We start from the raw sequence: 14532 nt of genomic DNA on the forward strand, positions 1-14532 counted from the left end.
GAAATTTCTAGCAAAGATAAAACATATTGTGCTTGTTAGAGATATATTTCTGTTTTGTATTAGAAATTTGAAGACTGGCAAATGAAGACACTTAATGACATTCAAATTTTTACTCTTGATACCATATTTATACCACAAGCTCTTGTGTCTGCAAAAGCAATACATCCAGACCTGCTAGAAAGTGCTGGACAGAAAATAGTATGTGAATATGCTGCTCATTTCCAAGACTGCTCTACAGAAGTATTCTTGTATTCTCAATTGTATATTAAACTCTCTACTGTCCTCCAGAGAAAAACTCTTTCACTTAAATTTACAATACCATTGGCAAGTCCAGAAAATCACAGCACTTGAGAAACAGCTACAGAAAATACGTGGTTTTAAGACATTGCCTTTGTTCTTTAAGAAAAACCGTTTTTCGCATTGCATTACAATGGGCTATGGAGATGTCCACAATACCTTTGGAAATTCTAAGCTTATTGGAAATGATTCTGTTCAATGGCTGCATCTTGAAACATTCTTCCCCAATTGATTGCAAATATCTGATAGTTTCTGTTTGCTTACTCTACATTTTACTTATTCATAAGTGACTCTTACTTTACAATCCCTTTATAATCACTTCTAAACACAACAAAGGTTACATTTTGGCTTAAACTGACATTATTGCTCTTTTGTTTATTCAAAAGACGAAGATAGGGATAATCTGCCTGGGAGTATTCTCTGACAATGACAAAATTCTTCCTGTATGAATATAAAAAATTAATAGGAATTGAATAATATTTGAAGATTTATGTGTGTTTCTCATCACAATTCTGCTCTGTACTCAAACTCTTGGAAGAATGGACAGTGGGGATATATTGTAGTAGTAAAGCTAAAACCATGCAGTTAGCAATACCTAAATATATTGGAAGTTCTTGAAATTAAGATGAAGCCATGTCTGGTGCTATCTTGCTTCTTTTACCAGAAAGGTAAAATTTTTGCCTTCTGAAAAACATCCGGTCCTGATGACAGAAAACTCATTATTATCAATTGTATTGATTTGTCCAAAATATCTCCTAATGATTTTTTTATCATCTGGGACATTTCTTCAGAGCCATCCTCCAGAATGAAAAGGTGTACAGAGAAATTTCCCAGACCTCCTCAGTGGGGAACATTGATGTTAACTCCTTTAGGATTTTCTTTTTGATATATTTGTTCAGGCACTCAAAATACAAATCTTCAGTGTATATCCAGTACTCAAATATATAGTATTGATACTCAAAAACAAATACAAGTCAATTAAAAAAAAACCCTAGCCCACAAAGGAACTGAATGAAGACTTCTGACTGCACTAACACAGTCTTTGTAAAGTATCAGGTTAGACAGTTGCAGGATCAATCACCAAAAATTTTATTTACTGTATTTAATAATTTATAACACCAATGGTAAATGATTGTCAGAAGTTATGCAACTCTGCACATCTTCTATGTAGGAAGGTATTCAAGTCTACCTTCTCTGGCTGTTTTGCTAAAATCCATGGAGGAAAAAAAAAATCACTATCAAGACAGTGATTCACATATGTCTAGGTACATACAAAGTCATTCAGGAAGTACCACAGAGCAGAGTTTCTGTCTCTACAGTCTAAATACTAATTTAACACCTACCAAAGTTGACTTGTGATACCTCAGAGCATCCCAGCACAGGAATTCTTAGATGTTACAAAAAGACACAAGACATGAGGGACTGGTCCTCACTATCTCTGATCGTGAAGCAGGTCACACATGGTACTTGAACATATAGGACATCTTTTATGTACACAGCAATAATATTCTGAAACAAATTCAGGATTTGTGTTGGGAGGTAACTGTTTCATCTGGGAAGAGCGCTGAGAAAGGGCAAACTCAAAGCCCAGTTTGTGCTCATCACTTAAATCAGCAACAAAGATGAAACTAAAGTTAGTAGCAAAGTACAGAGGGAATAAAAAGAGACTAGGGTACAAGACCTGTGTGTGTTTACTATTGCTTTCAATTGTGTCAAAAAATCCTTTAAAAGCTGCAAAGAAACAGTGAAAGCTTAATTAACAATTTGTAGTGTAACCAGAAGTAGTGATGAGGCCCAAAAATACAGATTTGTATTTTTGGTCAAGCACCCACGTCAACACAGTAATCTTGTTACCCTTGCTCTATCCATGTGCTTTATAAAAATTTCCTGAGCGAAATATAACACACATCGGTACTAGGTAGCTTCAATTGTGTATTCTGACCCAGTAGATATTATTCACATGCCAACAGAATGCACTTGGATGCTCTTAATTACATTTAATTCCTCCTTTATCATCAGTGTACAGTCTCATAAGAAAAGACAGAACTACAAAGTTTTACTTTCACACACACTGAAGTTAAACTTTGCAAACAGGATCTGGCAGCTAGTCAGTTTGAGTTGCAGCAAAAAACAGGAAAATCTGTGAACAAAATTTCATTTCTTAAGCGCCATTAAATGCAAATAAGAACTGTTTTGTGGCCTTCAATTTTCTTTCACTGGAGACAATACCAGAAATCTCAAAACACTTGTGGGCATAAAATTTTTTTAAAAAATTGTTGTCATTTGTCATGCTTTTTCTGGTAATTTGTTGCACTTAGAAGTGTGACACAGTGACCAGAATTGCAAAGCTAACTTGGGAAGTAATGGGAAAATAATCTTCATTGGGGTCATTGAAAACACATCAAAAGACCTGAAATTCCAAATAAATGTGAAGAAAATTAAAGTAATTCCTGTGATGGAGGCATATCATGAAAGAGTTTCCGGTGTCATAATCTTGTATACATAATTACCAGACAAAGAATAAATTTAGATACTTTTTAAAAAAGCAGTTGCATATTTTTCTGTTTAAAAATAGTTTAAAAAATTATTTTTATTTTCAATGTGTGTGATAGAAGAGCTTTCCTATGATACCACAATGATTACCAGCAGCAAGGCCAAAATGTATCTTCTAGAAAGAATGTTCCTAAAGCAAGTTCTGTTTTAGAGAGCTTCTAGCAAAAGCTCTTTAACACTGTCCTCAATGTTGTTTGCAGGAAAAGTATTTCATGTTGTCAGAGCTGGGAAGAGGTGAGAGTGAAAGCAAATAGCTCTATTTAAGTACATAAAGACATACATATTGACATAACTTTTTCCTCTTTTTTCTTGTCTTGCTGCTGCTTTTATGAAAGCACTGCTGTAGTAGAATGCTGTTACCTCTTGAGAAGTATACTTCCAGTTCATTTAGCAGACTTCAACACAATTACAAAATAACTCCCTTTTGTGATGCTTTCCTGTGTTGGCTGTGGACCTTGAAAAGCAGTTTATTTAGCCTTGGTAAATCTTGGTATATGATTTCAGGTAGTTAAAGGTAGTAAATAGTCTGTGAAGCTTTTTTTTTTTTTTTTTTTGAAAATTGAAATAAAAATAGACAAAAGGAGGAATAGAACTAGATGTAATCAAGTCTTCCCTCCCAAGTTCAAGTGATTCATCACATACATACTTTAAAAAATACAATAGAATAATTTGACCTCGCATCTGGAAAATAACAACTGTACCTTTTTTGATAAGTCACATGTAGCTAAACTAAAGATTCAAAATTCATTTTTCAGTAGCAAGGGAAGCAAAATGCTTTCCTATGTATACTGCGTCTCATTACATACTTTAAACCTCTGTCCTTTTCTGAGGAATTTTAAATGTCAATGACTACAAAATGATGTGTTCCTGTTGCTTTGCAGTCCTGCTCATAACAACTGTATTACTTCTTTTTACTTACACAGGGGAAAACCCATTAAACGTGTATTAGACACATAAGGACATCATCAGACTTGTATTTCAGAAGCCTTTTTTGGTGATGTTGACTCCAACTGTTTAGGCAGCAACCATCTCTAAGTTTCTTTCTAAGCAACTGTGACAAAGCAACAATGCAATGCAAGAAACAGAAAATGAAGAACATGGCAAGTGTATAAATACTGGTTTTGATCAGTATACCAGTTCTTGGATTAAAACCTATACGAAAGACACAGCTGATCTTTCAGTTAACTGTAAAAATAAATGAAGCATCAGCAAAACCCAAATTGCCTGTTAAGTATGTAGGCATTCCAAGATAAACTAAAAGATTTCTTATTTGTCATAACATATACACTCCTCATATTTCAAAAATACAAAGTATTTACTCCAAAATAGAAATCAGCAGGCATTACTAAAATCCTTTAGTTGAGAGAATATTTACTGATGTAAATCAAGTAGTATAATCTGAAATGTAGGATTTATTTTTATTTTTCTTCATTTTGAAGATTTCTTCATATTAAAGATTCTAATTTGAGTAATTGGAAAACAATTCCTATTTGAAACAAATAACAAGCACATTACCTTCTCCAGAAAGTATGTCTGAAGTTTCTAAAGTTACTCTTTAGGCATACGTAGGAAAAGACATCCACAGAGCACAAGTATACCTTGGTCTTTTTAACTTCGGTTAGACATTGTTTGTTCCTCAGATCTGGACAGTAGTGCTTGACCCATCCATCAGTTTTTGTAGCCTGAGATATTATCAGAGAACCAAGAGCTGCAAATCAGGCTTCCCTACACTCAAATTCTGGAAAATTATGCAAGATTCTGATGGCAAGATAAACTATGCTATATCTTAGTGCCTGCAGGTTCACCTAGTCCAGGTTTGCAGTGATTTGGACTGTTCTCTACCAACTGGGTAACTAAACTCTGCCTAGGATAGGTCTTTATTTCCTACTTGGCAGCTGGAGAACAATGTCACACACATTTCTGGAAGGTAATCACTTTTCCAAAAAGCTTTAGTTCAACATAAGGACAACTGAGAGATTTTTGTCAGGCCCTGGTGTACATAAGCAGAGTGCCCTCAAAGCTTTAGAATCTATTATTTCAATTTAAAGAAAATGCTGGATAAATTCAGCTGAAATTTAAGATAATCTACCACAAGGTGGAGATCTCTTTTGTTAGGGGAAACTCATCTTAAAAATATTTTTATTTCTTTTTAGCTGTGAATTAACAAAATATGTGATCAGATATGTAAAAAAGTCTCCACATTTTAATTACAGTAAAATAAACACTGTGAGTAGATACTTGAAGATAAGATAAAAAGGTTAAGTAGTGAGTACAGTCAGGAAACAAACACAAGATGTATAAGTGGAGACTGTAAAATATGGGGAGAACAAGGAAGGACCTAGGAATGCTGAAGAAAGTAAAAAAAGAAAAGAAGAAAAAGGTACCAAAAGATGGAATTTTTTGGTAATGTAAAAGAATATAGGTTAATTTTGCTTTCTGCTGCCTTTACCTTATTTTGCATTCTAGCCATTTATACACTCTGCTTACCAAACAATCCTAAATCAAAGCTTATTTCTACATAATTTTTTGAATGCTAGCTTTGAATTTTTCTTGAGTTAAAGCCATTTGTTATTGCCTTATGATTTCTGATACAGGAAGACAGTCATATTAATGCTCTCAATTTAAATAGTATTTTAGATGTTTTCAATATGACTAAAGGGACACAGCTTTTTCTTCCATAAACGTGACTAAAATCAGTTAAAACAAATCACCAAGTGTGAATCACAATACTATCAGTTCAACAGATGTTTAACTAAAAGCAAAACAGAAAATTAGAATATACATTTAAAAAGTACTCTCACAGATTGTGAAAATTGTTACTAACAGAATTTCAACAAAATATTCAATTCAGAAAGAATGGAGGGTACTCAAATAAATACAGTGGTTTTATCAAATATAGCTTAGAAATGCTTTTTTCTCTGTTATGACAATACATTAATAGTCTTACACAACTTTGTCAATATAAGAACTGCATTTCTGTTTTTGGAAGCACTGTCTTCACACATGCATTGAACACAATTATCAAATAACTCATGAAATAATTCAAAATGAAATACACTATTTTGTAATGCAGTTCCATGTTTAAGCAAGACAACAGATTTCAGCAGATGTCATCAGTATTCTCATTAAGTGGGAAATACCTACCATAACAGAACGAAACTAGAAGTAGAATGTTACAGGGAAGAAAAGTTTTGGGGCCAGAAAAAAAATTTCTTTTCTTATACTAAACAGAAGGGCTGAAAATAAGGCAAGTTTTCTGGTGTACAGGCTACATCAGGTCTGTTTGAGCATTTGAGACTAGAAAAATAGCCTGAAAAGTAGCACGGGCATCACAGGACTATCAGGTCTTTTCTTGGTCATGCTGCCCACCCTACAAAGGTTTTGGCTCCACTCCATAAAATTCTATGCCACCCCCATCCATACTACATAAACTTGGCTCTGAGTACCCTCTGGGTAAACTTGGACCACACTTCAGCCCTCAAATACAACTTTATGTAGCACCAGAATATATGCTGCAAGTCTTGAGGTATACTGCAAAGGCACAATGTGTATCAGGACACTGTCAGGTGAATGTGGAGGGAACAAACCTGATACTGCCTTCTCAGCCTCAACTGTGCTGGCTTTTGGGATCGTTCACCATGTTCACTTTCTTGTTTAGCACTCAGGACAAACTCAAATCAACCTCTTCTTCCTACACATGCTGAAATCTGTCTTATCATTTTATTATCCCTATAGTGAAAACTTTCACTCAGGAAATCAATAACAGCAACCTTTTCTGCCAGGCGTACAAATATCCTCCCATGGCTTTTCATCTCATAGGGAATGCTTATATTAAAGTAATACTCACTGTTAGTTTTTTGGCTTTAAGTTCAGAATCCATCTATTTCCTTCCTTGTATTTCCAAGTAAAAGTCAAATATTACAGTTAATTCTCATTGACATACAGCAACTTTACGTGGCTTGAGAATACCACTCAATACCAATCTCACGTATTTATTAAATTGTTTAAATTAAAATTAAATGCCCTCTTCCATGAACTCTGAAGCACTGCCGATTGGACCAGCTAGTAATACAGCCAGGTGACTAAACAAAACCAGTAGGTAATTAATAATAAAAAAAGAGTGAATAGTCATGAAAATCTGAACAAATTCCGAGAATCCTAGAAAAAACTGGGCTGCAATGGACCTCTGGAGATTATCGATTCCAGTCTATTCAAAGCTGGACTGGAAGAAGCCTTTGGAAGGAGCTTGATATCTAAAGCATTGCTAATATAGCCTGATCTGTGGTTAGGGTTCATTACCACAGCTTTGCTCTACTGACTCAGCTTCATTTCAGAGAATTTCTTTTTTAAGAAACTTTTCCGTTTTATTCTGTTTTCAGCAGTCTGGAGTCACCAGAACATGGTTTTTATTTAATTATTACTGCCTCTCACTTAAAATCCTTTTCCTCAAAACTGAGGAAATGGGGTGCAGTGGAACTTTGCAGACACATCTACTTCCATCAGGAGCCTGCATGCTTCTCTCAGAAAGGTCTAACAGCTTGCAAATTCAAGGTAGGACCTATGTGAAACTTTAACATGAAACAGGCTGTTGTACTCCACAGTCAGCCTTTTCTGAAAGCAACTAGTATCCACAACTAATAAAGCAAGGTTGCAAAAAGTCTGTATAAAATTTAGTATCTGGCAGTTGGAATACTGGGAAAAGGTAATGTGAAGCAAAGGTACTAAAATTTCTGTTCCTCAGAGCACTGACAGCACAGCAAATAAACGGGGAGGAACTGAGGAGTTTTAACAGTCATTACTACAAGGATCCCTACATCCCTTTATTGAAAATACATATATACCTGATTCTTACAGGCAACCTTCAGGATATACATATCCACAAAGGAACATATCGAAAAACATGTGTTTTATGGCTGCCACCAGCACTATCTAACACTTCAGTACATACCACACTCCATTAAAAAAAATATTTATGTATTTTAGTTTATATTTCTCTTCACAGTCTTAGACAGACTTCATCCACCACAGAAACATAACCAACCATGGCATGAAATGCAGCAACTGTTTAACAGCTTTTGGCAGATATACAGAAAGGTTTAATGAGAAGACTGGCCCAGGTAGCCAAAGCTAAGATGAATTAAATAGTGAGAATACTATTACCCAAGCTGCAAATTTGACCAGGATATTGAATTAACCTGTTATCCAAACTGCCATGATTCTTCTAGCCTGGTTTAATAAATAAAAAAGCAACCAAACCCTATGTCAATGTCTAAACCATCCGTCTCCCATTCATTTTCCCTACCTCCTTCAATAGCTTTTGAGTTTCTTGGCCAATTTCAATTGAAAATTCAACAGACAAGCAGATGCCTCAAATACTACATTCCTGCAAACTGTCTGAAAATGAAATAACAGAGAAAATAAGAACCCCCATTTATGTCTTAACTGAGGGACTGCAATGGGCATGAAGACCTTATAAAATATCAGAAAACAGATGTGAGAAAAAGAGCTTGTAAATGTCTCTGTTACAAAAAACCTTCAGTCACTGCTTGTTAAACATGTAAGACAATCAACTCTGAGAAATAAGTCCACAGGAAATCCAGCTTACTGAATTCCAAGTCATGAAAATAATTAAAAACAGTAAGAGGTTAGGACCTGGGATTTGTATTTCATGTACAAGGCATTACTTTCCACGGGAAGGAAAAAAAATCTCATGAGGCTATTCAAGCAAGAAGCTCTTTGTACATATAACTTTATCTGCCTTATGATTATGAATAAAACTCAAAATATAACATGCTTTAAACCACTGAGTTTTCAACCAGGAAAGAGCTGCATGCTGTTAGCAAAAGCATGAAGGTTTGGAAAAGAGATTTTAAGTAGCTCCCTCTAATGCTGGGCTTAATTTAGACTCTTTTATTTTTAATTTAAGCCCATGCACTTGTTGTTATCCTTTGGTGGTATTCTAGGAGCATTTTTTCTTCATTACATGGTAGAAAGGAGGGGTGTATCTAACAGAACATTTGTTTAGAAGATAATCAGAAATCCATCTCAGCCAAAGTGGCATCATTTGTGACTATCACAAACAAAACTTCCAAAATCATAACTCATGGCAAAGTTCCAGAACTTTATGGTACAAAGTTCCTATAGTTCACTCAAATGGACTACTCACTTGGAAGTGACTGTGCAGACCAAAATTAATCACTCCAAACACAGACAACATCAGTCACACTTACCTAGGCCCCCCCCCCCAGAAAATGGAGATAAGACAGACACTTCTAGGACATGAGTCACGTCCTCCTCAAGTAAGAGGAGATTTTAGACAGATTCAGTAAAAACACCCATATCTCAGTAAAAGGAGCCTAGCTGACTGGTGTTGATGCACTAAAATCACATTCCCACACTTGGGCAATATCCTGTTTTAGGAACTTCTGTGCTCAATTAGATTCGTGATTAAGTATGCAGTGCAAGCAACTATTGGTGGCAAGACATCAAGTATCATCCAATAAATCATTTGATAATGAGTCAGTAATTCACTGATAACTAGTTGGTAATTTTCTTTCAGTAAGAGAAATTATCCACTAGAAAATGAATTTAAAGAGATTACAAATGTGCAAAACAAGTTCTGTACACATATATGCCCTATATTAATTTAAGTATGGTTCACAGAAGTTAGAAATAATTTTGGTAACAATTTTTCAGGTGGGAGGTTTTTATCACACAATCAAGCCAAAAAGAAGTGTTCAGCAAAACCATGGATCCATTCTTGACTAAATTTAACTTTTGGTATTTGATAAATAAACTGAGAGAAATCTACAGCTACAAGTGTCAGAGGTTACTACTGCAAATCAGATATTTATGTAAGTACAGTAACATGATACTGTAAAAGATTTAAAAGTTACTAAACTTAAAACTTCTAATTTAGCTTCTTAGTATTACAGAAGTGCAGGTTTAAACTATGTAACTTTTAATTGCAAAAACAAGTATAAATAAACTATCTGAATCAAAAATAATAATAGTAGTTAAAAATGAACACATAATTTAGGCCCTAAAATAAATCACATAAGCATCAAAATGATCCTTAAGTAAGGACAAAATCAGTCTGAAATGTTGCACAGAAATGTAGACAGGGGAGAAGCTCACTACAACCATGTAACAAGTAAAGAACCAACAAAAACCCCTCCTTTTTTAACATTCTAATGTTTTAATACAGATATAAAAATAATTTTTAAAAATTGTTACTTACCTTGGAGATTTGAAACAATGTGGACTTGTGAAAAAACTACAACCGGTCTCTTTCCAAGAGAGAATTGTCTAACTTTTCCACTACTTTCAGATCTGGAGTGGAAGATATTTTAGGTCTGGCCAAATATCACTGGAAGAAAATTCGTTCACATGTTTGGCTACGTTTTGCATTCCATCCTGTTGCTCTGGCACACAGACACAGCTAATTATAATCTGTGACATAAGCGGTTAATTCTCCTGCTAAAACAGTTGTGTACTGACTCCAGAAATGAACTTATGGTAAGACATAACCAATCCATAATGTGCAGTGAAATCGCTCAACCTGTCACGTAACGCCAACTTCTTTATTAAAATCTGAGAATGTGAGCACTCCATAGAACCTGCACGTAAAAACCATTATCAGAGCTGGCTACTAACAGCACTCAATGCAAAATTAGAAACAAAAAAGACTTCTGCTTTCTTTTATGAAACTGTATGTAACATCCGAACTGAATTTTAAGAGTTCATTTTCTGAAAACTTTTCATTTTAAGGTTGACATTATTCTAGCTATAATATATACTGTCTGGCATATAAAAAGTCTCTTTAAGAAAGGAAATACAGGTATTGTAATATAGCTATAATAGCACATATAACTTTTATACAAGAACCATACTAACAATTACCAATCTTTCCAAGAAGTTAAGCCTATCTTGGTATCTAAATCACAGATGCATATATATGCATAGACACATACATAAATACTAGGAGCTATATAAAAAAAAGTGCTTATATTACATATTTTCAGATTTCAGACATTATAGGAGTTATAAGACATCCTTTTTTCTTTTTTTTTGCAGTATCATTAAAGCTTTGAGCTCTCAAATGCAGAAAAAGAATTCCAGACTGGCACTGCTTACATTACACTACCTACACAAACATTGACCAGGAGACTTCTTGTTCAACCTCAGATATGTTAGAATCTGTGCCAGTAGCTTTCCACAATTTAAAAAGCATTAAAATATACATATGTAAGATTTACAGAATAAAAGGTTTGTGCTATGCGAAGCATTGCAATCCTCACCCACGTTCCGACAGCCTCATTTCTCAAAGCACTATGTTTTCTTTTTCTCAGCCTTGTGCTCACACTGTCATCACGCTTTAGAAGACAAAGCTCCTATCACACATTTAACAGCTGCAGACCATAAATTTAGGACTGACACAGATCCAGCTGATCACAGGCTTACAAGAAACTTTTTTTCCTTCATGAGTTCTGTGGCCATAAATCCTTTATCAGACTCTGTTTACATATACAAATGGTGTTCTCTTCTCTGCAAAGAATTTAATTCATTGGTATCTGCCAAAAATGAGAAATGTTTCCAATAAAAATATTTATCAATATTTTTAAAACAGATTTTGTATGTAATCTCAGGGTTGTATGAAAGAAAGTGTGAGGAAAGCATTTGTGTGTTGTGTTAATACCAAAGCTTTTCTTTAATTGAAATTCCTTTTAAGTAGTAGAGGAAGAAACCTATAAATGATGGGAGAGTTTTGAAAGGTTTATTATTTAGTCATTATTTACGTAATCGGGTATTCATGTCTAGGGATTTTCTGCAAAATCTTTTGCCCCTTCTTGGAGAAAATCAGAGGATCAGATAAAACTGGGTACATGACCCTCAAAACCCCAATGCTTTTAACTGCATTTATAGCATGCTTTCTTTTGACATATTTGTAATTACTTGATTTCTAAACATATAAAAAAGATTGACTAACATAGTACCTAGCTACTGAAAGATTAGATCCTATTGCCTAGTAGCTCTCTCTATGACAGAACTTTGTGCTATTTTCCATATACAATTTCTCTTCACTAGTCTAGATGTCTCCTTTGTCATGCTCTTCCACATAACTAATTTCTGCAGAGTTAAAACTTGAAAAAATGAAAAGAACAAATAAATACCTCAGTTAGTAACTTCTGAAGTTCTCATGAAGTAGGACTGAAGCAAGAGCAACTGTCAGTGAGTTCTGTACCATCTGAAGGCAGCTGTCCTCCTATTTAAATGCACAGAAGGGAAAGAGAAAGCAAAATTTTGCTTGAGTTTGGAGAAAAAATAAGATATATTCATGAGCTGCCCTCCTCGCTACTTCAACTGACAAAATCTTTCAAGTGATAGGCCAAAATTCACTCAGCTTACAATGTGACACAAACAAATGAAACACTGCACACCCAAGAGCTGTTTGGACTGCAAATGTTCATGACAGCAGAGTAAATGCAAAATAAACATTATTCAAAAATCTATGTGCAAAATAATAAAAAATATTTTTGTTGCAATTGTAAGATTGGAATCCATTAGTATAATGAACAACAAATTCAGTTCTGGGGTTACATTGCATTTGTACAAATGCAAATCTTTCTCCCCCTCCCCCCTAATTTTCTGCACAGTTCAAGAATGCTGATATCCTATTCCTCACCCCAAAACTGAAAACTTCCTTTTCAATTCAATTTTGAAAGTCAATAGCTGATGACTTAGTCCTGGAAAGGTAACTAACATATTTATCTTCCACATTGTCAGAGTCCACCCAAAGCAGCACCTGACTAACTATAAGCCCTTGCAAACTCATCTCAGGAAAAAAACCCAACAGAAATGATGGTTTCAATATTCTGCTACTTTAACTAATTCTATGTTTTTTCCCTCTTTTTTTTTTTTTTTTTTTTGGTTTTTTTTTTTTTTTTTTTTTTTGTAACAAATGTTTGATATATCCCTGTAAGATTTCAAGAACATCTGCTTATTTCTCAAAGTACAAAACAACACAGTGCTGGAGAAGACACTATCAGGTATCAGTTTAAGTAATTCATCCAGCTAGAAAGGACATAGAAGACATTTGGTCCTGTCAGATATTTTTCAAGTCTGTGAGCTGTTTAAAGAATGTGATAAGCAGTGAAAAGCAAAGGGTATTTAAGTGGTGATAAGGATTTGGTAAGCAAAGGGTATTCAGGAAACAAGACTATTCTAGCTGGTATAGGAAATGGAATTTATCTGAAATACTGTGATTATGGGGAAAACACTAAAAATAACTAAAATTAGGTTGTACAGATGTGTAACTCCAGATGATAGCAGAGATCTTTTTCAACCTAAAAGATTCTATGAAACAGGAGTCTTGAGATATGAAATATTAAAAGATACTTTGGTAAAGGTTCAGAAAGGTCAAGTAGTATAGCAAAAGCAAATTTAAAGATAATATGGCAGAAACCTTGGGGAAAAAAGTATGAACGCAAAACCAAAAATTAACCAAATTCTAAAACAAGTAAAGTGGGGGATAACTGTAATAATGGCCAGAAAATATTAAAAAGTAATTACTTTCCAGAAATCTCTGGACTACCAATAACAGAGGAGAAATGCCCAAGTATTCTCTATTCTTGTTCTTGGGCATTTAAGTTACTGATGAGCTTGAATACCACAGAAAAAGCACCTTTTCAAAAAGGATGTTTTCCTGTTCTCCTGACTTCCCACTACGTTAGAGACTCCACTGTAATACCAAGCAAGAAGCGTTGGAAAGAATTTTTCTAGTGTTTCCCTCCAAAGCCTTTTGAATTTGCTATGTTTAATGTGCTTTATAAATTTTTAAGGGATAAGACAGCTGTTCATTTACTGACAGATTGAGACCTTGCCTCCTCCTAAGGACAGGGCTATGGTGAATGTTTAAAATGGAATGTAATCTTCTAAACCTGAGCATACGAGTGAGCTAAGAGAGCCTTATATTTTTCCCATATAAACAAAGAGAAACACTTGAAAGTTACTCTTACATCAATCAGATCTACAAAAATGCAATTGTTTTAACGAGTTCCAAAGTGGAAAATAATCCAAAAGGAACCTTTTAAAATATAAATATACAACCCAAAAATATAAGGCTTTAAGGGAGATCTGCTTAGACTATTCCATTACATGATATCTATAAGAAGGCTCAAAACACCTTTGAAATGTGGAATATCTATGTTTTATTAGAGAATGAACAACAATAAACTAAAAGAGAAAAATCTGAAAATTAGTATGCAAGACAATACAAAAATTAAAGAACTTGTAAGTATCCAACTGCCCTGTGTGTCAGTGCATGGCAGGTCTGGTTTCTAGGAAGTTTTTTCATCTCTGAGCATGAACAGCTGGCTGTGGGTCTATTGCCTGATCACCCCAAGAGTTCTTCAATCCCTGCTTCAGCTGTTAGTTTCTGTTCCTTGCTGCCACACAGTTTTCCTCTACCCCATTTTTGATGTGATCTGTCACCTTTCCTCCCCAGTACACTCAGTGGGTCCAGAAGAAGAATCTTTTTTGCTAATTGTTCACCAGCTCTAGTCCATCTCTTTTCAAATTCACATAGACACAAAATTAATTTATACAGAACTGTTTCAAACTGTCACAGAGGGCTAGATAATGGTTTTTCTGGGGAAGGATGTGTTAAATGGTATCTTCTAC

General features: G+C 34.6%; 1 protein-coding gene across 7 annotated transcripts in view; it reads right to left on the bottom strand.

The window, feature by feature from the left end:
* Window positions 1–14532, bottom strand: part of SGCG (sarcoglycan gamma) — a 103785-nt gene that overhangs the window by 60304 nt on the left and 28949 nt on the right. For 2 of the 7 annotated variants that reach the window (XM_036404162.2, XM_036404160.2), the window contains exons 2-3: window positions 12024–12115; window positions 10091–10219 (exon numbers count right to left, since the gene is read on the bottom strand). The exons of 1 other annotated variant lie outside the window; for it this stretch is intronic. The gene's annotated coding sequence lies outside the window, so the exon portion shown is untranslated. Of the gene's footprint in view, window positions 1–10090; window positions 10220–11150; window positions 11173–12023; window positions 12116–14532 lie in introns of those variants that run through there. 4 more of the 7 variants (XM_036404161.2, XM_036404159.2, XM_036404163.2 and 1 more) reach the window with 3 other exon arrangements.

Source organism: Molothrus ater, chromosome 2, assembly GCF_012460135.2.
Source record: "Molothrus ater isolate BHLD 08-10-18 breed brown headed cowbird chromosome 2, BPBGC_Mater_1.1, whole genome shotgun sequence".
NCBI classification, from domain to species: domain Eukaryota; kingdom Metazoa; phylum Chordata; class Aves; order Passeriformes; family Icteridae; genus Molothrus; species Molothrus ater.